This window comes from Callospermophilus lateralis, chromosome 4, assembly GCF_048772815.1.
Source record: "Callospermophilus lateralis isolate mCalLat2 chromosome 4, mCalLat2.hap1, whole genome shotgun sequence".
Taxonomy (NCBI): Eukaryota; Metazoa; Chordata; class Mammalia; order Rodentia; family Sciuridae; genus Callospermophilus; species Callospermophilus lateralis.
Window position 1 is genome coordinate 14,773,815 of NC_135308.1, and position 24,649 is coordinate 14,798,463.

Below are 24,649 nucleotides of genomic sequence, written 5' to 3' on the forward strand. Positions count from 1 at the left end.
TCCCCTCTTCTTCACGATCTTTACTGGGGACGGGAGCAGGACAGCCACACAGCCAGCCAGCTTTGAGGAAGCCCCAGGTTGGCATCACCCCATGCAGTTTTAGGAGCCTTGAAGTCGAGCCGTGTGTCTTCGGGCTGGGGGAGGCTGGCTGGGAGATCTGAGGAAGGCAGGGTAGGTGTCAGCAGAGATACCTGGCTTCTGTCAATAAATGTGCAGAATCACAGCATCCCCCAGGGCTGGAGGCCACGAGTCCTGCCTTTTAAGGCAGTTGGTGAGAACTGTTTAATGAGATTTTGGCCTCCAGCTGCCGTAACCTCTGAGAAGCCCAACACACTCAGATCTTTGGCCCCAAGTTCTGCACCCGAGGATGCAACGCTGGCTGTCCTCTGTGGACACAGATGACTGGGGCTTCTTTGGACTCCAGACTTATCTGCATTCAGGTGGGACACAATGTCCTTCCGGCATCCACTGCAGTGGCTTGTGTCTGCATGTTTAAATGCTCGGAAAGCACAGACGCTTCTATTAAATGAAGTTGGGATGTGGAATGCATAAATATGGCTAGGCGTCATTCATCTTCCGTCTATCTATATCTGTATCTATTACCATCTATCTATCTATCTGTATCTATCTATCCATCTTATCATATTTATAACAATATTTATTGCCTGTGTATTTGTCTATTAACATGCATAGAAATACAAAGTCCATAACCAAAACCTCATTACAGAACCTGATCAAATGGAAACTTATGATTAACCCTTCCTTCCTTGAAACGGCTTGATATAGATGTGCTCATTGATAAGAGCAGGGCTGAATATCATACATATAGAGACTCCTGAGAGGTTTCAACTTACCCTGGTATTAGCCTGCTTGCATTAACATTCCCAACGTCAAGGATCACCTGCAGCCCCTTACCCACTGGTGCTTCAAAAGGCAAGGGCAAGAGGTGGGTCGTCCCGACAGCTCCCAGCTTGGGAAGCGTGCTCTCAGAACTCTCAGTCATTACTCAAATAATCATGACCCATCTAGAAAGAACGGGAGAGTCTGCTTGCCTTCTGTTGGCAGAGCTGATGCCCAGACTTGTCTTGGCCATGGCAGGTCATCTCTTAGGATGGACCATTTCACCGCCTCTTTTCAATTCTAGGAAGCAAGCAAGTCACTCATGTTCTGTTTTAGCTTTTGCCCCAAGCTAAAGAAGGGAGGCATATGCTATTCTCAACTATAAGGGTCTTGCTAGAGCATAAAACGTGTGTGGCTCCCCTGTGAGAGGTTCTCCCTAGGAGTCAGCAGGAGAGGACCATATCTGTGACAAATCCTTGAAATTCTAGGTCATTTTACACACAGTTCTGAGTGTGCCTAGCTATGTGGTATCCTCTTCCCACCTGTGAAATGGGGAAAACTCAAGTAAGACCTCATCTCAGGAGAACCTTCTAGATCTCTCTTTTCCTCTGTAAATCCTCTCCATAGTTAATGGATCATTTCCAGTTATCTCTCTCCCATTAGCCTTTCCTGATCCCCAGGCACAACTGACATCTCTTCCTGATTATCCACACCACTCATGATCTGTTCCAGAACATGTCATATATATTTTATTTTTCTCTTAAACTTTCCCATGTTTAAGTCTTAAGAGTCCAGCAAGTTGAGAGAAGACCCCTTGCCACTTAGATTTATCTCCAAGTTCCCCAGGATTCTATATCAGTGCTGGATGTGGAGTGAGTGGGGCTCTAGAAGCAAATCTTGGTAGGTGTGGATCCTGACACTCTGCCCATATTATCAGATGTCTGAGAATTATCAGTCACAGACCATTGCTCTCACGAAGGTCCTCTTTTGTTTTTATTTTTTGGTACTGGGGATTGAACTCAGGGCACTTGACCACTGAGCCACATCCCCTGCACTATTTTGTATTTTCTTTAGAGACAGGGTCTCACTGAGTTGCTTAGCACATTGCTTTTGGCTGAGGCTGGCTTTGAATTTGCCATCCTCCTGTCTCAGCCTCCGGAGCCACTGGGATTACAAGCATGTGCCACGGTGCCTGGCTCCTAGTACTTCTTGATGTAAATTCTTCTTGCCCAGAAGATACGTTGGCCCTGATGTCTTTGTCCTGAGAAGGACAAGTGTCTCTGCCATGTCCCCGAGACAGGGTCTTGCTGGAGGTTGGGGGTAGCGGGGAGGAAGCTCTAGTAACATCCGAGAGTCCGAGAGGCCAGTGAGACTGGAACACAGTGAATGAGGGAGAAAACGGTTAAAGCTGAGGTCAGGGAGTTACCAGGGACCAGGCCACAGTGGACTCCAGGATGGACTCAAAGTGGTAGAAACCTCTGGAAGATTTTGAGCAGAGGAGTGATAAGACCAGTCCTGAATTTTGAGAACTCTAAGGTCCTGTCCCCTTTGAGCCTCCCCATCCCTCCTGGCTCTGGCTGGCTTGTGTAGGGCAACTGCCCCAGCCCTGCCTTTCTCCTCTCCATGTGGCAGTGGCCCACCAGGCCAAAAGGGATGCTCAGTGACAAGTCCAGTCCCAACAAAATGGTGATGGTAGCGAAGTAGGCTTTCTATCTCTTCTTGTGTTTTTTGACATTTTGTTGTTGTTGTTGTTGACATTGGACATTGTTGATGTCCCCTGACATGACTGGGGACAACATAGATGACCAACGAGGCAGACGGAGGGTAGAATGGGGTGTCTGGATCTAGGTGGAGGATGCTGGAGAGGGCAGAGACGCACCTTATGGGAAGAGATTCCAAGCTCCTGCAGGGGCGCCGCAGGAGGACCTTTCCCATTCTTTCCCTCAGGGTGTCCCGTGTCCTCTGCCCAGGAGCCTGTTCAGCTCTGGGGAGATGGACTGCTCCCAGACCTCTCCACCAAGGCCAGCAGAAGGCTTCTGCCGGCTGGGCCCCTGTTCTGCTCTCTCATCACTCCACAGCCTGGTGACCTGGCAATCTCTCCCCTTCAGCACCGGCAGGGACGGCATTCTTTAGAGGTGAAAGTACAGTTTAATTTCTAGGCTCACCCAGGCGTGCACTGGGCTGCAAAGGACCCGATAATGAAATATTGCTGGTGCATATTTGATAGTGCGTTGAGCGTGCCGTGCCTGGATGTAGCCTGGGCGGAGTGAATGTATTCCCACGGGGGGGGCTGCAGCCCTGTCTCTCTGAAACGGGGTGACGGGAGGATGTTGGGGTTCAGCATAGCCAGGACTTGCTCCCTGGGTTCTTCATGTCCACTGACAGCCCCTCCTCTAAGGGAGAGACCACTCCTCAGTGGACACCTTCTGTTCTCTCCCGTGGAGAGAGAGGAAGGAGAGAACAGAAGAGAAAAAACAACAGCTCCCCCGGCACCTCCTTGCTCTGCTCTGAACCGAGATCCTATAGAGAATGGTATTTCTCTCATTGAGGTTTCCCAGGGACAATAGGGTCAAAGAAAGCATTTTTCAAAAAGAGCTTCTTTTCTCAATTTATGGCACAGCATCCAGTAGCAAGCAGCAAAATGAAATAGGTCTCTGTTATCTCTCCCCCAAAAAGAGACAGCCCGTACAGGAGAAGGAGATAATTCCCGGCTGGCTTTTATATGCCTCATAAAACGCATTGTGCAGGCATGTAAAATATATGGCACTGGGCAGACACATGGGGTGGGAAGGGACATCTCCTGTCTCCTCATGCATTTTGGGTTAGCAGACAGCAAAGTGGAGGGCTTTTCCCCCCTCATTTCTTTCTTTCTTTTTTAAGAATAAGGATATTGATAACAGAGAAGCCACCAAATGCAGCCCTTGGGTTGATTTTCCATGGCGGGTGGAGGTGGAGAGGAAGAATGATCCTAATGAGATGAGGAAATCATAATATAAAAAACAATTCATTTTTCACTTTGCCCAACTATGAGTCGGCTCTCAAGGTGCTGGACCCGGCTCACACCCTGTTAGTGCCGGAGAGACAGGGCCACCTCCCTCGTGCAGTCTGACAGGGTTTGGTCTGCCTGGTGAGGGTCTACTTGCAGGAGTTAGCTCAAGTCATACCTCACACATGAGTCTTAGGTCGCTGAGCCCTCCAGGAACTCACTGTAGGTAATCTTGGAGGTGGCCTTGTGAATATGTATGCCAAGATCACAGCCATCTTCCAGGAGGGAGATTTGGGGACAGGTTGCAAATGCCTGGCCCCCTGTGGGACACCCTGCCTTTAAAGTGCCTCCCACCATGTTCTATACTCCTTGCTCAAAGAAGATTGAATAAGTCTGAATGGTGATTGCTGTAGTTTGGATCTGTAGTAGCTCCCAATGGCCTATGTGGAAAGCTTTGGTCCCTAGGGTGGCACTAGTGGGAGGCAGTGCAACCTGGGAGAGGTGGGGCTTCGTGGGAAGTCCTCAGGTCACTGGGGGCATATCCTCAAAGGAGATGGTGGAACTCTGTCCCCTTCCTCTCCCTTTTTGCTCTCTGGCATGCCATGTTAGCAAGTTTGCTTGGCCATATGTTCCTGTTGTGACATACTGACTCTCAGCAGGTCCAAAGCAAAGGGAGCCACTCAATGGGTGCCCTTGATCTTGCCCTAGAACCTCTAAAACCACGATCCAAAAGAAGTCTTTCTCTTGAAAAGTTGACTGTCTCAGTTATTTCATTATAGTGATGGAAACCTGACTAACCTAGTGGCATACCAACTCGTTCCTAAGAATGAACTGAGCAAGAGCCAATGGAATGAGGATGGAAGGGGGCGGAACAACCTCTTGTCTTTGGGACTGGAATAGAGTCCACTCTCAGAACTAAAACCCAGGGATGAGGACATCTGGGCTTTGGAGTCCATAGATGGGTGTAGTGAGGACGGATGAGAGGAAGGACAGGTGCTTTTGCCCCCTCCTGTCTCTCCTCCTTCTCCTTCTTTCTGTCTCCTTCTGTTCCTTTCAAAGTGATTCTGAGAGACCCACAGGCACAGGAGCTTATGCTGAGACTTCACGGCAGCGTAGTCAGAGCCTCCAGGAACTGGCCTTCCTTGATTCTCTAATTCTCTAAGACAGTGACCCCCTAAGGAGGGAGCTTTTAGCAGTACTGGCTCACAGTGCATACCGTTCTGGTTTGAACGTGCCCCCCAAAGACCATGTGCTAGAAACTTAATCCCTAAGTTCATTTCAATGGTGTTCAGAGGAGGGGCCATTGAGAGGTAATTAGGACTAGATGAGATCTTGAGAGTGGGGCCCCCCATGATGGCATAAATGACTTCATAAAAGGAAGAACCTGAGCTGGCGTGTTTGCTCTGTCACGTCGTGTGATGCCTATCCCGATGTTAAGATGCACTATGGTGTCCTCATCAGATGCTAAGCAGATGCCATCACCAAGCTCTTGCACTTTCCAACCTCCAGAACCATGAAGCAAATAAACTTTTATTCTTTATAAATTTCCAGGTCTCATGCATTTTGTTATAACAACAGAAAACAGATGAATACACCTCTTTAACCAACCAACAGGTTATCAAAACGGTCGAGTCTAGTACTCTTTACCTTTAAAAGTGGCACAGGGATTCTGACAGATAGCTGGTGTCAGAATCACTGCTGTTCTCCAGCTCTGTGTTCCCAGAAGGTCTCAACTTCCCCAAACCAGCACATTGAAAGGACCCAGAATTTGGGTTGAGCAGGGTTGGAATTCATGCTAGTGCTGTAGTTGTCTGCTGTGGACCTTCCCAAAACTCAGGCTCTTTACCTCTGAAGTGGAGATGATGGTAGCACCCATTTGACAGGGCTTGAGTGATATAATCTATGTGAACATGCTTTCTAAACCACAGAGAGCTTTGCACACCATCCTTCTCTCTGTCTCACTATCTCTTCATGTTTTCAATTGCTCTTCTTTTCCATAAGTTCCCAACAGAAGCTACCCTCCCTCTACTGTGCCCATACCCCTGAGCAGGATCTCCCTTCCTGGTCACACTCAGCATCTTCTCTGCCCCTTTCTTTGCCCATACACAGGCTTCCATCACCCATTAAATCCCTTTCCTCAGAACTGCTCTTCTCTTGGCTACCATTTTATCTATCTCCTTTCTTGACCAACAGACTTGAATATACAGGGTTCCTCTTCTGCACCATTTTCTACGTCCCATCACAGCTTCCTAGTGACTTTCATGCAGTGTCTGTACCCTGTGCTGAAACTGCTCCTCCAAAGCTAAGCAGTGGCCCCCAACCCCTGGCCGACCAAGAGTTCTCCTCCAGTCTCCCTGCAGTTGTTCTGTCTTCTTCGGAGCATTCAACCCAGCACCTTGGCTGCATCTCCATCTCACCACTCATGCTTTCAAATAACATGGACTGATGCTGTCAGCTCTGTGTTCCCCTTTGGGTCCAAAGATACCGGCAGCATCTCCAAACGATGTGTGAAGAGGCTATATCAAAAGGCAGGGAAATGGACTGTTCCTCGTGGAACACCCATAAAGAGTCATAGAAATGCATTCCAAGTGGCCTCCAGACAATTCCCATTTTTTTGGATAGAAACCCATCATATGCCCTGTCTACACCACTGATTGGCAAGGGGAGTGGGAAGACTGTGTTGCCTCGTTCCCTCCCCAATCCCAGGCAACTCCGTGACATCAGTGGATGGAGGAGTGGGATGACCATGGGATGGCCGACCAAGAGGGCCGCCCATCATGACCACCCCCTTAAACGACAAGCCCTCCCCACCTTCCCATCTCTACCCCTGCTGCTCCCTGGGGCCCCTCACCAACACTTCCTGTCGCCTCTCTCCCTCTCCAGCCGATCCCACAGTGTGACTTCCAGTCCCTGACATACACGCTCCGTTCCCTGAATCAGGAGTCTGCTACCTCCTTCTGTTATCTGCCAATATTTTATCAGACTTATCCCGGAAGGTGGCGAGGGAGGGCTGGGGGTGGGTTCTTCCGCGGACCCCGTGGCATCCCACTTCATTCTGGACGTGATCTTAGCAGAGCTCTGTTGCGCCCTTCCCAGTTCTCACTGTGGACACTGCTTTCTTGAAGGGCAGGAACCTGAAGATTGATTGTCTGTGGCTCCCGCTCAGCGCAGATCAGCACGCCATGGCTTCAGTCAGTCAATGTTGGGTCAAAGAATCAGCCAAGGGTTCACCATGGACAGCTCTCTGGGTAGGTCATGGCTGCATGTCTGCAGTCAGTTCAGTCCCCATTTCTCTCTCTCTCTCTCTCTCTCTCTCTCTCTCTCTCTCACACACACACACACACACGCACACACACACACACACACACACATCTTCATTTAAGGGCCAAATGCCATTCCAATCACAGGGCCCAGGTAAAGAGCTCAGCTTTTCCAAAGCCTGCACATAAAACAAGACAAAATTTTGACTAGATGATATTTCGAAAGAAACTTAAAAGTGAATAATAGTCTGGAAGATGACCCAGCAAGTTTATTTTTATCTCCTACAAAAGTCACAACCATCAACATTCTCTAAGGTCACAAACCTCAAGAGAACCTTACCATCTGCTTTGGTCAATCTTAGCAATGAGGGAATTTTTAAGAAAAAGTGAGTTTCTTTTTTTTCTTTCTTTCTTTCTTTCTTCTGAGCAGCATGAACAATACAATTTTCCGTCCTGCACAGGAAGCACTACCTTGATGTAGGGCTGCACCTGGCCCAGATTTCTAGGTAAGGAGTTTACTGTGCACACCTGCCTGGGTGGCTCATGACTGCTCTGAGTCTAGGCCCCTAACTGGTTGCTGGGACCTCGTGCCCTTGGCTGGGATTGGTTGGTTGGAACATGAACGGTCCCTCAGGAGCCCAGCAGACATCGTGGGGAGTGACCTACCTTTATTTATTTACCCAGATTGATGAGGGTCCCTGCAGGTACGACTGGAGGCCCCCTGTGCCCTGTGTGGCTATCTTCTGTTTGCACGCTGTCCCCAGGCCAGCCAGCTGTGGCTGCTGGGGCAGGGCTGCTTGCTCTAATAAATCACTCTGCAGCAGCCTTTACGGCTTGTGTAGGAAAGAACTAGTGGGACCACTTTTCCTTTAAAGTGTCTTGTGCCCGTGGTGGGCACTGGAGGGTTTACAGCGCACGTCCCCTCCCCCAGCTCTCTGGTACACAGCGCTTATCTAATGTGCATTGGGAGATATGAGAACCAGCCAGGCAGGAAGAAAACAAGGGGATAGGGCGGGACTTTTGTGTTCAGATGCCCTTCCCACACCTGCCATTTCTGGGTTTTTTATCTCACATGAAACTCCAGCTCTTCTCCCTCTCCCTGGGTCACTCATCCGTCCCAGGCAGTACAGCTTTCAGAATGTGCCATGATCTTTGTCTTTTATACCTGAGCATGAGGTGGTACCCTTCTAACTACATCTTCCAAGGATATGTGCCAGTTCTATCTGCTACCACGTTGGAATGAAAGGCGTTGCTGCCTGTTGAGGTTCTCAGCACCAGTGAGTGGACACACGGCAGGCCCTGCACATGCACCTGCCGGCCACACTCAGCTCTGATGTTCTGTAGCCTTTGGTCCTCACGTCACCTGCATGAGCCAGAAGAGATTCTCTTAGCATCTTCCTTTTATATAAAAGAAACCAAGGTTCAGAGGGGCTTAGTGCTTCTTCTAAGTCACCGAGGGAATCCAGTCAGATTCCTACAATCCCAGCCTTGGCATTTGTGACTTGGAATGGGTATGGAGTCCACTGGGGAATCCATGCCTATTGGATGGTAAATTTATCTACATCTTCACCCTCAAACTAGGCTCCTGGAAGTAACTCTACCACGTCACTTCCGCCTCCATTGCCAGCTCTGGTATCTCATAGAGGATACTAGGAATGCTGGTAGTCACAGTGGTCAGCCAGTTCTAAAGGATTTTTTTTTTTTTTAATCCCAAACCTGCCACTCTCTTGCCATCATTTTATAGAAAAGAGATTTTCCTTGCTCCCCTTTTGATTTCTCAACTTCAGAATTCTATGTTCCCACTTGCTTCTGGTTTAAAAGACCCCACTAAGTATTTTTGTCCCCCTGGAAGCACTGGTGAGTAAGGGGTATGGACAGGGTGTGGACGGGCCATCTCCCATCATCATCCCAATCATCAGCATTAGGAGGTGTCACTTATGCTGGTGAATTGCCAGAGACAACTGGGGAAAGCAAAGAAAAATCCTTTTGGAGGCAGAAATGACCTGAGAACCACTGTGCTCCGTGAAACCGATAAGCAGAGAGCTATTTATTCCCTGGGTGGGTGAGGCCTGGCTTTGAGGCAGATAAATCTTTGCTGGTAATACAGTACTTAAACCAGAACTGACACCTTTTTATATCAACTGCGGAGAATTGCTTTCGTGAAGCTCTGATACAAAAGCTGCCTCAGCTCCTCCTTGCATATCAATGGCGTGGCAGCCTGTTGCCTGTCTCAGTTCTGCCTTTTAGGCACCTGCCCCTAGTCCCCAGTGGGCCTCAGAAGGGCAGGAATGGGTGATGGCCCCGAATTCAAGGCACCACTAGGCAAACAGGCAGGCTTTGGACAGAACGTGAGTGTGGGCCTGTTCTAAAGATCTTCTTCTTTATCACCCCCTCCCCAAATTCCTACACAGGGAACATTCTGGAACAGCTGGCAGGGCTGACCAGATGCATCTAAATGCAGCCAGTCTACACACAGCCTTTGCCAGGCATCAAGGCCCTGAGGAACATGGACGCAAATAATTTGCAACTTAGTTTTTTGGCCAACCACCATCATGGACTTGCTGCAGATAACTTAGATGATGCTGGTAAGTAAAAAGAAGAAAAAACCCAAACCTGCCCATAATGCTTTGTGGTCTATCCTTCTAAGGGAAAGATGCATATTTTTTAATAAAAATAAAAGCATGCTGGTATGAACCAAATGTTTATGTATCTCTGCCAAATCCCTATGTTAAAACTCGCCCCCCTCAATGTGACCAAACTTGGAGACAGGGCCTGTACGGAGGTAATTAATTAAGGTTAAATGAGGTCACAGAGATGAGGTCCTGATTCAGGAGGATTAATGTCCTTCTAAGAAGAGACACTGGAATACACCATAAGAGGACACAGTGAGAGGTGACCACGTGCAAGCTAAGAAAAGGCCCCTCACCAGGACTGACTAGGCTGACACTTTGCTCTCTGACTTCCCAGGGTCCCCACCCGTGGGAAACAAGTGTCTGGAAGCTAAGCAACTCACCCTAGGGTCTTTTACTCCTTTTGTTGGGGGGAGATGTGTTACCGGGATTGAACTCAGGGGCACTTGAGCACGGAGCCACATCCCCAGCCCTATTTTGTATTTTATGTAGAGACAGGGTCTCACTGGGTTGCTTAGCGCCTCACTTTTGCTGAGGCTGGCTTTGAACTCGTGATTCGCCTGCCTCAGCCTCCTGAGTTGCTGGTATTACAGGCTTGTAGCACCGCACCTGGCTCTTGGGCTCCTTTTGCCCCCACACTCTGCTCACTGGACCCCCCATCACTCCAAACACACACGCTCTTGCAAGCTGTGCAAATTTCCCCATGTGGTTTCCTCGCTGAGGAGTCTGGCTCAGATCTGCCCGTTTCTCTGTTTAGCTAAAGGCCCTCCTTCATCTTGCCCTTCAGCCCAACTCGACTTCTTCCTGAAGGTAACATGGAACCCACAGATATGGTTGGGAGCATGGTCTACTACTAAGTATGCGACTTTGCCAAGTTGATCTCCCCCAGACTTGATTTCTCTACCCAGAGAACTAGCTAGTAACTTTGACATCATATGAATAATATAAAAAAAAAAAGAAAAAAAAATAGGATAATATTTTCCAGCCTAGAGCAAGTAAATAGTAGATCTTCAATTTTGTAAAATGTCATTTTATGTCTTTTGGAACATCCTCTCCACACTAGTGTCTTCAGTGTCCTGTGGTCCATCCTGTGGAGCTGTAGCTGGGGCACCTGGCTAGCGACCCCTCTATCTAACTGATTTATCCCCCAGGGCTGGGTTGGCAGGGCCCCTTGCTTTGGCCTGCTACCCTTGTTTCTCTTGAGCTTTTGTTGACAACTCTGCTCTCCAGGGTTCCTCAACCTCCAAGGTTATCTAATAGAGAAGGACCTTTCCTTATGGATTTTATATAGTGCTCTAATCAAATTCACAGACCCCTTTTGATTTTGAGGTTCACGGCCTATTGCTTCAGGGTGGATGGAATCAATGAACTAGAATATCCTTCACTAGGGAAGTCACTTTGCTCCTAGAAACATGAGTCTGAACTTAACTACAACTAGATCCTCCTGGACCCTCATTTCTGATGATCTTAGGAAAGATTTCTTGGGCTGTCATCCTGGGAATCAATGTTAGTTTTTCCTGGCCCAGATGGGGGTGCACCGGTCCTGTCCTGAGCCTCTCTGCCCTCTTCCAAAGCACTGGCTGGTGCCCGGGATAAAATGCCACTTGTAGCAAAGAACCTGTGGCTGTGGGTACTTGGCAAAGCTGGCAACCCACGTCCCCTGCCAATCTATAGCTTCTTTCCCAAGCAGCTGCCACCACACAATGGAATTAACATAAAACACAACTCGGCAGAGGCGCATTTAATTTACGGTGATTATACTATCTATTATACAACACAGTTTTAAGTACTACAAGCTCCCTGGAGAATGGGAGGGAAAAAAAAAATCATGTAAAAAGGACCCAACCCTCTCTAAAATCACATAATGACAGAAGAATCTCAGAAACAAAACACAATTCATGGCATGATAAATAGTGTGTTTTAAAGTACTTAACATTTTTCCATTCTCTCTTTCATTCCCATCAGGAACTCACTTTATTTCTAGTGTGAGAAAAAAGATGTCTATCAACAATTTTAGATTCTTAGAGACAATTAGAGCTGAAGAGGGGTTCTTGCAGGAGATGACTGGTTGGTTTCCAAGTGGACGGAGCGACAGTGTTCTGCTGGTGTACAATGGCCAGCACTGGGCCTGGGCACCACATCCTTGCCTGGGAAGAGTCTAAGCCTAAAACAGGAGTACACACCTCCCGGGCCCTGACCTCTAATTCTCAGGCCTGTAGAGTAAGAGGCTAATGGCATCAGGTGCCCCCCATCACATTCCCAGGTCTTCTCCATGTGGGAGGGTCAAGAGGGGTGGCAGTGGAACAGGAGCTCTGAACGTCTCTAGTCCTGATTCCACTGCTCACTAATGCTGGGAAACTGTGGGTCTTAGTTGTTGCATCTGCAGAATGGGAACGATACCAGCCACCTCCCGTGTGGTATGAGAACTGGATGAGATTTTACTCAGTAGTTAGCTCAGTGCCTGGTAATCAACAGGAGCTCCACGATCCTTCATTCCTTTCCTGCTACCTTTCTGCTTGCCACTCCCTTTCTTTCTGGAATCCATGGGAGACGATGCTTTCCTTAAAGGAAGGAGTCATGCAAAGAAGGCTGCCAGGAAGCTACGGGAGATCTTGGAAACAAAGAGGAATTCTTAGGCAACTTTTAAGTTGCTCCTGAGCCTTGAAGGTAGCTCAGAAGTATGTGGTGGTCCGAGCCTCAGTGGAAATGGGGAAAAGTCCCTCCTGTGGCTCCAATCCATTAGGATGTGAGAGCGTGGGCAGAACAGCATGATGACCCTAAGCTGGATGGCAAAACAGACTGGCTAGGGCCCTGAGGAAAACATCCCAGTCCTCTGGCTTCCATTTGACAATCACCGGAGCTCTACTGCCCCTGGGACACATCATATATTGTAGACACAAAGTTGTTCCAGTTATCAAGGGAGGGGGCACAGGTCTCTACCTCCTTTCATTGGCTTCGTAGCAAACTTCATTGCCAAGGTCACCTCTACACAACCCATGTGATACTTAAGGACAGGGTCCTTGGGCTGAGGGACAGACATGGACTCAATCCCAAGTTGATCAAGACCCTGCTCTGGATTGTAGCTTGCACCTTCTGAAAGGTGCACAGGAGACCAGATCACTGCAGGGCAAGGGTGTGCCTTCACAGAGCTAGAGTTGCTCTCCTCTCTGGATGAGGAGGGCCCATGCTTCAGCTAATGAAGTCAGCTACCACGTGCCTGATTGCTGTGGCAGGGGTGTGGCTCAGCCTAATCCTGGTATCACACTTTCTGTGACCTTCTTGGGGCCACACTCAGAACTTGGGGGCAGAAAGGGAGACCTCAGCAATATTCTCTATGTGATGTGACCTTCATTGTATGAGGAGCAGTAACTTGGCCATAATAATTCTCTACTGAGAGAAGCAGATACCAATCTGTCTGCACATGTTAGATTCACTGTATACATATCTGGCACCTGGAGAGAGGGCACTATAGGGGATCCAACATAACCAACATGTATGGTGATTAACAGCTATGGAACATTTTATCACATATTTTATGATGCGATCCTCACAAAAAATCTGTAGGGTCAGGCAAAAGACAGCTATTAATACAAAGATAATCTCACATGCTATTTTAATCTTCATTATTACAGTCTTCGTTTGATAGAAGGAATCCATGAGCTACATTACCTGGTAATTTCATGAAGTCTGGTCTTTAGATTCTAAATCCTAGCCTCTCTTCACAATTCCATTCTGTGTCTTACAAATATATGCCAGCAGCAGTACGGTGTTTAAAGATTATTGCTGAAATATCTAAAACTGTATGAAGCATGAATTCCAAAAATCTTGCTAACCCCTGGGTTTCATATATAAAGGAAAGGGGAAATAAATCATCCTTCCTTCCCGGAAAGCTCCAAACTCTGAATATTTACTCATCTTAATGAAGGGCCCATGTGGTCTCTGGTTAACCCTTGCATCAGCCAAACCACACCCTGCTTTCTCTCTGTACCTTCTTTTCCTATGTTGCTTTATAGAGTTGTTACCCTTGACCTGGAAGTAAAACCTGGCCCTATGTCTCCCCTTCCTGCTCATCAACTGCTGTCCTCACACTCTTCGTGTCCTCAGGCTTGTCTGGGAGTGGGCCCACAGATGGGGCCAGGAGGTAGACCGACCACATTGTCCCTGTCAATGTAGTACGTGGAGTAGATTTCATTTAAAACTATACCATTTGGCTTTGTAGAATTACAAGTCTACCTTTCTGGATTTTTCTTCAGAGCGAGGGGGAACAACTTTGACAACCATTATTCAGCTCACCTGCATTAGACACGAAGAAGATTCTCAGAATTCAGCCCGCATCTCTGACCAACAGGACAATGCCCAGATAAGGGCCCTGGTCTCCAGAACCTGTCGGTGGAATATAGGTCTGAGATGAGTGGTGGGGTAGGCTTGGTTGATGGGAGTGACGCTGCAGACCGTGGGGATCCCAGGAGGATTTTACGTGGAGTAAACATAGTATAGCCCAGCTTGTTGACAATTTCCGTGCAGTAAATACATATGGAAGAAGAAAAATAAGACCTCCATGTTTAAAGCCCATGGGGCATCAGAACCACTTATCTGGATCATGTGGACGGAGAAGAAGTCAACTTAGCAAAGACAGGAAGTTCAGGGGTGGAGTGGATCTGCTTTTAGTTTCCTATTTTCATACGGACATGTGTCGGGTATACTCTGGGAATTCAGTAAATATGGAAGGTTAAGAAAGAAGGAAGAGAGGAAGGAGGAACTGGAGGGAGGGAGGGAGGGGAACCATCTCATGAAGAAGTGGAGCTGTTGTGTTCCAACAAGAAGCGAGAGGCATCTGCCAAAGTGCTGTGGAAAGGCAAGAAAACCCACAGAGGAGGACATCCCACCATGTTTTCCCTCTGCACAAACACTAAAAGGAAGCCAGAGGACGGAACACCTTTTTTTGGGGGGGTGGGGGAGGAGTGGAGCGGCAATTCAGAAAACCAGGGCAGATATCTAGGGCTTTCTTGCATACTGATTGCAAAAGTTAGAGAGGCTCTTAGGAAGAGAAAGGCAAGAAATAAAAGAAGGAGAGAAAAAAAGAGGTGGTGGAATAAAGGAAAGAAGGAGAGAGGTTTAGAGAAGTGGAGGCAGGGGAAAAAGAAAGGAGAAAAGAGAAAATAAAGAACAAAGAGGAAGGAGAAAAGAAATATAATTTGGGGAAGAAAAAAAAGCACAGGAAGAAAACTGTGGCTCCGTTGTCACCGCGGGGGGTGCCAGTGTTATCAGAGAAGAGGAGGGGGTCCAGGCCATTGTGCAACTCTTATTATATAATTAAGTCTAATAACTGTAATTCACTGGGAGAGGTCACTGCCTGCTTTGTGGATGGAATCTGATTTGATGAGACTGTCACTTTTTGTATTCACGCTGCCTGACGGGGGGCCAGGGGAGTGGGAGAGCCCAGATCAGAGGGATGAAAGGAAGAGGGGATGAGTGGCCTCCTTCCCCCTCCAGCTCTCCTGAATAGAAGCTGCTCCAGACTCAATCACATTCGATTATCCCCATTTATAATTCTCCCAGCCATTGCCTTGTCTCTCCATTAATTATGGCGATTAGCTTGAACTATTGTTGATGCTAATTAGACTTTGAGAAATGTGTTTGGGCTGCCCACTGGTTGGTGTTTAGAAGGGGGAGACAGGGTGGAGGAGGAATGGGGAAATGCCAGGCCTGCATCTGGCCCGTGTGGGCAAGCAGCAAAGCAAGAGCTGTGGGAGCTGAACCATGGGAGGAAGAGGACCAGGGCTGTCACCCTTCCTTCCCAGGTGGCCCCTCTTGGTCTATTACTGTTTGCTCGTATTCCCTCGTTTTCTTCCTACACAGACTGAGCACGTTCCCTTTCCTGAGCATTTGTTCACGGTGTCCCTCCCCCTCTGCAATGCTCTCTTCTTACCAATCCCAAACCCGAATTCCAGCTGGTGACTCCCTATCTTCTGGGTTTGCCAGCTCTCCCTCACTGTGGGGAAAATACCTGGAATAATACACTTATAAAGAGAAAAGACTTATTTGGGCTTACAGTTTGGAAGTTTCAGTCCATGGTTTGGGCCTGGAGTGGGGCCATACATCATGGAGGGAGTCCATGGTAAAGGAAGCTGCTCATCTCAGGGTAACCAGAAAACAAAGAAGCAACGGAAGAGGAGGGGCCAGGGCCCCAATATCCTTTCTGAGGACATCCTATAACTTTCTTCTACTAGGTCCCATCTGCTGATGTTTTCACCACCTCCTGATAGCACCGTGGACGGGAGGCCAAGCCTTTATATGGACCTTTGGGTGACATTCAAGGTTCAAACTGCAGCACCTCCATTAAATCTCTCGTGACTACTCTAATTCCAACTACTGTTTCTCTACTTTGAATTCTGTTGTTGTTACTGTAGAGTAGTCTCATTAAGAACCCAGGATTTAGAGTTAAGAAAATCTGCCTTGGATTCCCAACTCTGCCATTGCTAGCTGTTTGATGTTAGACAAGTTACTTAACTTTGCAAGCCTGTTTCCTTATCTTTATAACATTGAAAGAGTAGTATTATCTCCAAGTAAAGTTGAGAGAAGGACTCGTAACTCAAGACTGCTCTATCCAATTTTGCTCAATGCTGAGGATACAGATTATACTTAATAAACCCTTGGAGACTGAAATTTATGTTCTGAAGTTTTTAATTGTGAGAAACTTTGGAAAAAATAACTTTGGAGGTAAGGGGAGTTGGAATAGAAAATTATGTGGGCAATGCAAGATGGGAATTGCTACTTCCTGACTATCAAAAAACCCTGGAGCAGTGTTTCCTTCATGTGGTTATTGTCAATATCTACGTAGGAGACAAGAACGTTGGGACCAGAAAATCTTACCCAAGGTTGACATCTGACAACCACTAACCTATTGGATTCTTGCTGCTTAGGAGATTATTAATTCATACTTAGAAAGAAAGGGATAAGAGAAATAAAAATTTTCTTATAGGTTTAGTGTGGGGAAAAATAGTCCCTAAAAAGATGCTATCTATAAACTATAATTTATTGTATATTTATGTCCCCAGGATTGTGATGGGTTTTGTAAGGAAGCAAGACGGGAATAGGGTAGCTGAATTTCTGGCCTGGTTTTGTTTTTGTTGCTTCATTTCAATTCTTTGACAAACATTTAACAGGTGCGTACCATGTGTTATTTACTGGGATGGAGAGATTCAAAGTGTCATAGGAAACCCTTCCTGTCCTCATGAGATCAAGGGGCAGAGAGAGCTCGAGCTTCCGTCACTGGGTCTGCTATAGGTAGAGAAGTCTCTTTGGTAGCTTACTACTCTGCTGAGCTCAAGGTTAAGACACTTTGCCCCTGAGATCATCAAAACCTGGCTCCAAGTCTTCAAAGAAGCCTCTTTGGTAATATCTCAGGACATCATGAGGTCATCTGGTCCATGGAGGACTTGTCCTGGGATTCAGGCTTCACCTTTCTGCCAGTCACTCCTGGCCTGGGTCTCAGAATATGCTTCCAGACATTGATTCTTGCAGTTTTCCCACCTTGATGAATATTCCTGGTGGATTATTTGACCCTGCTTAGCCCCTAGCTTTGTTTTTCCTTGACAGGTGTGGCATCCATCCCACCTTTCCAAGCATCTAATCTCATTTAATTCATCTGGCAAGCACCTACTAAGTGCCTGTTAAATACTAGACATTGGTAGTAAAGTACAGTGATTCAATTCATAAGTTTTAGAGTCAGAACAAATAGATACAAAACCTCTTTCAGCCACTTAGCTGTCTGTGTGACAAAAGTGCTTTCCATAGAACCTGGGACATAGTGTTAGACACATTACAATCATCCTTATTTCTAGGGTTGTGAAAAAAACTAATACGGGATTCTATAAACAAAAATTAGGCAATAAAAAATCAGAAGTATTCTAACAGCAGTCTACATAGGATACTGAGTTGTCAAGGAAAACTGCATTTTTTCCACCTGGAGGGAGAGGAAGGAGTGGGACAATGAGGGAAGGATTCAGAGAATCCAGGATCAGACTCCTGAGGGTGAAGAGGTGTTCTTCAGGTACACAGAGAGGGAGTGACATTCAGGGGTTGCCAGGACATGGTCAGAAGAGGAAGAAGGAAAAGTAAAAAATAAATTCTTAAGGGACATATAACACCAACACATTTGGGGCTGGCATGAATGGGGCTTAAAATATGATGTTTGGAATAAAGGTTGCTGTGCATCCTGGGAGAAGGTCTGCAGAAATTAAGGAGAGATCTCACCAGGCTGGAGGATTTGAGTTCTTTAACAGTATCAGGAAACCACTAAAGTAATCTAATTATGGCAGTAATAAGTTCATATTTGTATTCTAGTCCAATAGCTCTGGGAAACTCTATTAATAAGTAGAAAGACAAATAAAGTCCAAGACTCTTAGGGCAGATAAGAGAAAGATGAAGGCTAAGTCAGGGCAAGAGTAGTGAGGGCTTGGCAGAGAGAAGGGAGGCAGAGACGGAAAGCGAGCATCGTGGAGGAGAATGCACCTTGGACGTGCTGGCTGGCTGCCTATGTGCTGCCAATCACTTAGAAACAGGGAGGAGCAGAGATCTGGAGGACGAAATTGCCTGGTTCCAGAAGTGTTCAATTTGGAATGCCTATAGGATCTCAAGAGAGCAAGGAGGGGCAGGGAGTGACACATTCAGTCTGGAGCCTCAAAGACTGGCCTCAGTTCTTTAGAGATAATGACTTGGGAGGTAAAGTTCTATAGGGGTAGTTTAAACCATGGGGAGGATGAAATTGCAGAGGAAGAGCATGGGGACTGATACAATAAATGACCAAGAACAGAACCTTAGAAACTACTACCATTCAGTGTTGGGGACAGAAGGGAGGGTAGGAGAAAACAAGACAAAGCAGAGTTGGCCAGAGAAGTCGGAGAAGATGCAAGAGACCACTTTTCAGAATCCATCCGAGGGAGGCTGTTGTCAAGGAGGATGTGACCAGTGGTGTCAAATGCCACATAAACAATAGAATAGGAAGACTGGGAGAGTCGACCTGTGGCTCAGCCTGGTCCCAGGTCACGGAGAGCTGCAGGCAACTTTGAAGGATTTCACTCCCTCAAGGAGTAAGAACATTATGGGACAATAACAGAGTAAGGCCTTCTACTTGACAGTGATTTAGGAGACTCGGAAATCACAGTCCTCCTTGGTCCTTACCCTTCTTACCTGAGGATCATGGCTGCTCTCAGCCTCTGAGACTTCCCTCTACTTCTTCTGGAAAATGCTGGGTGCGGGGGAGGTGGGGGGAGACAACTAAGCTCTGACTTTGGGTTGGGCAGAACACTGCTGTAGTCTGTGCATTAAAATAAACTTCAAGTATTAGAAGCTTGAAGCTTCAAGCTGTTGTTGTTGGTGCCAGACAACAGTTGGAGTTTGGGAGAGGAAATCCTGACCTGGAATGTATGTGAAAATAACTTTGCAAACAGTAAAGTACCTAACTAGCGTTGCTCCCGATGGCACTGGTGATGTCGACTGATCCAGCACAGTCTGCAAAACAATAGCAATCCAGGGTCCCCAAGAAAGTATAGATCTCTTGTTTCTTAGGACCTCTTCCCATAATTAGACAGCTTCTCCTCTTTGAGGTGTGGCTGTACCAGACCAACTTGTGAAATGCAAGGCCAGTGCCAGAGACCACACTCCCAGAAGGGGTGAATCCTGCACATGGACCAGAGGAGAAAACAGACAAAGCATAATGTAAGCAAAGCATCTTACCTGTCTGAAACGAGCCCCGCTGCTGAGCAAATCCAATACGCAGTCTGTCTTCATACAACATCTTTCTTATTAATAATGTAAGCATGATGGAGGTTGCTATTGATCTTCGATACCTAAATCTTACTTCTCTATGAATAAAAAATGTAATAAGATCTCAGAAATAAGCTAAAGACCACAGCCTGGGTGTAAATGACAGGGATAAATTAGAGTACACTGCAAAAGACTGAAAAATGTTAATGGATGGTGGTCCCAGTTTGCTTACCAGCTGGCTTAGTGCAGCCCGAAACTGGAGCAATTGGAGAGCCAGCAGAGAAGATCGCTGACCCCAGGCCCTCTGTGGCCTGCAGGACTGCACCAGATTCATCACTGTCAAAGGCCTACAATGATAATAGCCAAGCTCCTTTGGTTTGACATACTTCCTGACTTCCATTTTTATTCGTGTGTGTGTGTTGTGTGTGTGTGTGTGGGGGGGGGGTAGGATTATGGCTTTTCTTCTTTCAGTAGGATTTAAGATATAGTATAAAATTAAGTATGATATAAAACAGGAAAATTAAACAGTAAAATATCAAAGGGAATGGTGAAATAGATATTGCCAAGCACCTAAGATATGTTATCTACTCTAGCCGGAAGTGAGTTTAACTCTGTGTTTCATTGCTTCTAAAAATATATATGTAGTCTACTGAAGGCAGTGCCTCTGTGTTCTGGCCTGTGTACTCCCTGAGTCTTCACTGTTCTCACTTTATTTTCTATATCGCTGTGGTCCAACCCACAGTTTAGGTGCACTGCTTAGCTAGGAATGGCAGGCCATGTGCAATAGAGGAATGCAATGAATATAAGCCACTCTTCAGCTCAGCTCTGGTTGACACTGTTCAGTATCACCACTGTTTCCACAGGTAAGGTCACAGATTTGTTAAGTGGGCCCACTTAATATTCCTTTCTTGATTGTCAGTTCCAGCAAGGCAACTGTGAGCCTCCATTTTGACCTTGGAAGAACGAGGTCATTGCCAATGTTGTCAGACCTTGAAACTCAAAATACTATGCCTGGCTTCCCAGATTCTCTCTCCCTCTGTCTCTCACTCTCTCTCTCCCCGTTCCTATGCCCCTGCCCCTCTGTCTCTCATTTTTGTCTTGCTCCTGCCTCTCTGTCTTGCCCACCTCCATCAAAGATCCACATCTACAGCGTTCATCCACTCAGCTGGTCTTTGTCATAGCCTCCTTCCCCTTCCCTCGACCAGATCAGTTTGTCTCTCTCTCTCCAATTCTGCTGTTGTTATTGATACAAAGAGCAGGAAGCAGGAATGTCTATGGTTGTATACCCATGGTGTCTATTACTGGCCTCATTAACCAGCTTTATGACCTTGGGTGAGTCACTTCTGTTACATTCTGGACAGGCAAGTAAAGACTTCAGACTAGATCATATCTAAGGCTCTTCCCAGATCTAAGAAGCAGACTTTCCCTTCTCCAATTGCCTGAAATTGCTCTTTCAAAGGTTACAATTATTTTCTAATTGAAAATTCAATAACTTTTCTCACTGACCAACCTAATTGACCTTTGGGGCAACATTTAATTATTGATTCAGTTTTGCTTTCTTTGCAATCATGTCTCTTGCTTATTTAGGAATTCTCATCTGACACTCTTCTTATATCCTGTTTTCTTTTCTACATCACTGAGTATCAAAAAAAATCATAGAAATTCTACAGAATATTAAAACCAAAAATAAAACAAGGAAAAACAGAGGCCTAAGAATCCATATCATCATGAATTGGCCTTCACAGATAAGAGAGTCCCAGAAAGGTTTTTCTATATTGTTTCAAGAATATTACTACAAACTTGTCATTTATGAGTTAAAATCATTCAAATAATTGAAGAAATAATGAACACTAGTAAATGAAATGATTAAAAACAATGATAGTTTTGTAAAAATAGAATTGCCCGTGAACAATAAAACTAAGTAAACATAAAATCATCTCACAATGGTTATTTTTATAACTAGAAAACATAATATAGATGTCAAAAGTTTTTATCTTTAGGTAAGAAATATTCAAATGAATAGCATAGTGGGTAGAAGAAAAAAACAAGGGCTGGATAAGTTTTATATAGAATAAAATTAATAAATTTAGTTTTATTATTAATATTGATAATTAGGAAAACTCCTTCAATTATTATAAACATTGCAATTAGAAATTATAAGGGGAAAACTGTCAAAAAGAACTATAAGGAAGTAAACACAATGAATCATAGAGCTAGACAATAGCAGATAGGTAAAATATATCAGCCTTCAAAATAATTATTAGCAATCATGGATTTATATGTAAAAAAAGAAACCATAAAACTACTAGAAGAAAACATTTGAAAAAATCTTTAAGCTCAAGGAGTCCTTGGGTCTGAAGAATTTAGATATGATACCAAAACAATGATCCACAAAAACATTGATGAATTGAATTTCCCCAGATTAAAATTTTTTTTCTATGACATGCCGTAAGAAGAACTTGAAAATATAAGCTACAGACTTGGAAAAAATATTTCCAAACCATTCATTTCTTGATGGATTTCTATCTTAGAACAAACAAACTCACAACTCAAAAGTAAAAGACAGAAATACCAAAGAGGAGATATGAATATGAAATAAGCACGTGAAAAAATGCTTCAACATCATTAGCCTTTAGCAAACCACATGTTAAACCCACAACATGTCACCGTGCATGTGCTGGAATGGCAAACTTAAAAAGGAACATGGATAAGGTCAAATGCTGGAAAGGATACAAAGAAGAGAGATCTGATGGGAATTGTTTGTTGGAATATAACATGATGCAGCCTCTTGGGAATATGGTTTGGAAGTTGATTTTAAAACTAGGCATGTACTTACAATGCAATTCAATTTTACTCTTGGACATTTATCCCAGAGAAATGAAAACTTATGCTCCAATAAAACTCATGCATGAATGTGCATAGCAGTTTTATTTGTAATAACCCCAAACTGGAAGCCACACAAATGTCCTTCATTAGGTGGTGAATGGTTAAGCAACCTCTGGTAAATTTATTCCATATAATACTATTCAGCAATAAAAAGGAACAAAGCATTAATGCATGTAACAACTTGAATGGATTTTAAAGATATTCTCCCTGGTGAGGAAAGCCAATCTCAATAGGTAACACAGTGTATGATTCTATTTATATAACATCTTCAAAAGGACAGAACTACAGAGATGGAAGACAATCAGTGCTTCCCAGGGACAAGGATTAGGTTGGGCTGTGGCCTCCTGAAATGGCTAGCACGGGGGAGATCCTCTGTGGTGGTGATAGTTCTGCATCACATCACGGGTGGGTTCACAAACCTACACATGGGATTGAATTGCACAAAACTGTCTCGAACTCATGTACACCCCCCCCCCGCACCGACACACACACAAATGAATGTGTGTAAAAGCTGATGAGATTTGAATAAGCTTTGCACTCTGGTCAGTAATGTGATAACAATGTGAATTTCCTAGGTTTTTCTACATCAGGAGAATTTGTCATCATGGTAGAAAGGGAGGGGGATCCAAGAAACTTTTAAATTTTTTAAAAAGATAAAGTAAATAAAAGACTTGGTTTTCTTTTCTTTCTTTCTTTCTTTCTTTTCTTTTTCTTTTTTAGCTGAGAGGGCCAGATGCCATGATATCTTAGTACTAACAAGCACACTCAGGGTCCAAACCTTAAATTACCTTCCTGTACACAAAGGAACCAGGGCTCCCTGGAGAAAGGATTCAGTTCCAGACAGGGAAAGAAAATACACAAGAAGAGAGTAGAACATCTCATAATGCCAGAAGGTAAGGGAATGTTAAACTATCTAATAAACAATGCAATGAAAGGGTTATGTCACTGGGCACAGGAACCAATTGCAAGAGTCCCAATGGACAAAGCTGCCAAAATCAGAGCCACAAAACACAAAAATACTTTTGGGCTTAACCCAAAGTATAAAATAAATATCACATAGTCCATTCTGATATAAACTAATGATTGGTTGAGTCAATAAATAGAGGAGCCCAGGAAAATCACCTGGGTAGAAGAATTCCAAATACTTCAACAGATCTTCTACCTATAAGGACGGTTCCCGGCACCTCCCTAGTACTTATGTGGCTGCTTGTGAGGCTGCCTTCTACAGAAGACAGTGTGAAAAGAGAGACCAAAGAGCAACTGGTCAGCAGAGAAGTGTGTCAAGCACTGCAGAACCCAGGCCACAATGAGCATGATCCGTGGTGTTGATAGTGGATGTTCTTAATACGACGGGAAGAGAACCAGTTTATCTCTGTGGACCTTGTTCCTCAAACTCATTATCTAAGTTTAAGAAAAATATCACATTTCAGTTGAAGAAACTTGACTTCTCTAAACTGCCCAGGTCATCAAAAATAAAGGAAGTGTGATGTCACAGCCAAAAAGAGCCTAAAGAGAAAACATGATATTATGTGGTATCCAGGATGAGACCCCATAGAAAAAAAGATATTAGACAAAATAAAGAAAGAAAGAAAGAACTCTGGAAAAACCATTCATCTTTAGTTGATAATTGCATGCCAACATTGATTCATAATTTGTGACCAACATATTATACTAGTCTAAGTTTTAACTGGTAGAAGATACTGAGCCTGAGGGAAATGGGATCTGTACTTTCTTTGCAACTTTCCTGTAAGTCTAAAACAAATTTAAAATAGAGCATTTACATAAGCATGTGACCAGATAAATATCCACTTTAAAAATACAAGGAATTTTAGACTGCTAAAACACCACAAAACATAAAACCCAACTTCATACTATTTATAAAACATAACCACAACAAAATTAATTACAAAATTTTCAAATAAAAGTATGTGCAATGGTATACCAAGTCAACACAAACAGGAACAGTTGTTATTAATAACAGCAAAGGAGAATTCAAGAGAAAAAAAGCAGTTAGCAGGTTAATGAGGTCATTCTTCACATTAAAGATGTAATGGTCATTAATGTTTCTGTTGTAAATATCATGAAAATGACTTTGGAATACATGAATAATCAGATCCCACAAAGAGCCTTTATATAGCACTTTCAGTCTTTGGTATATCAAATTGACTCAAATAAACAGGGAAAGTGATGATTGAATAATATAACAAGCAAGATTAATTTTACATGTGAATATCAAAATGTGTAACCTAAGGGAATACATTTTTTTTTCCCAAATAAAC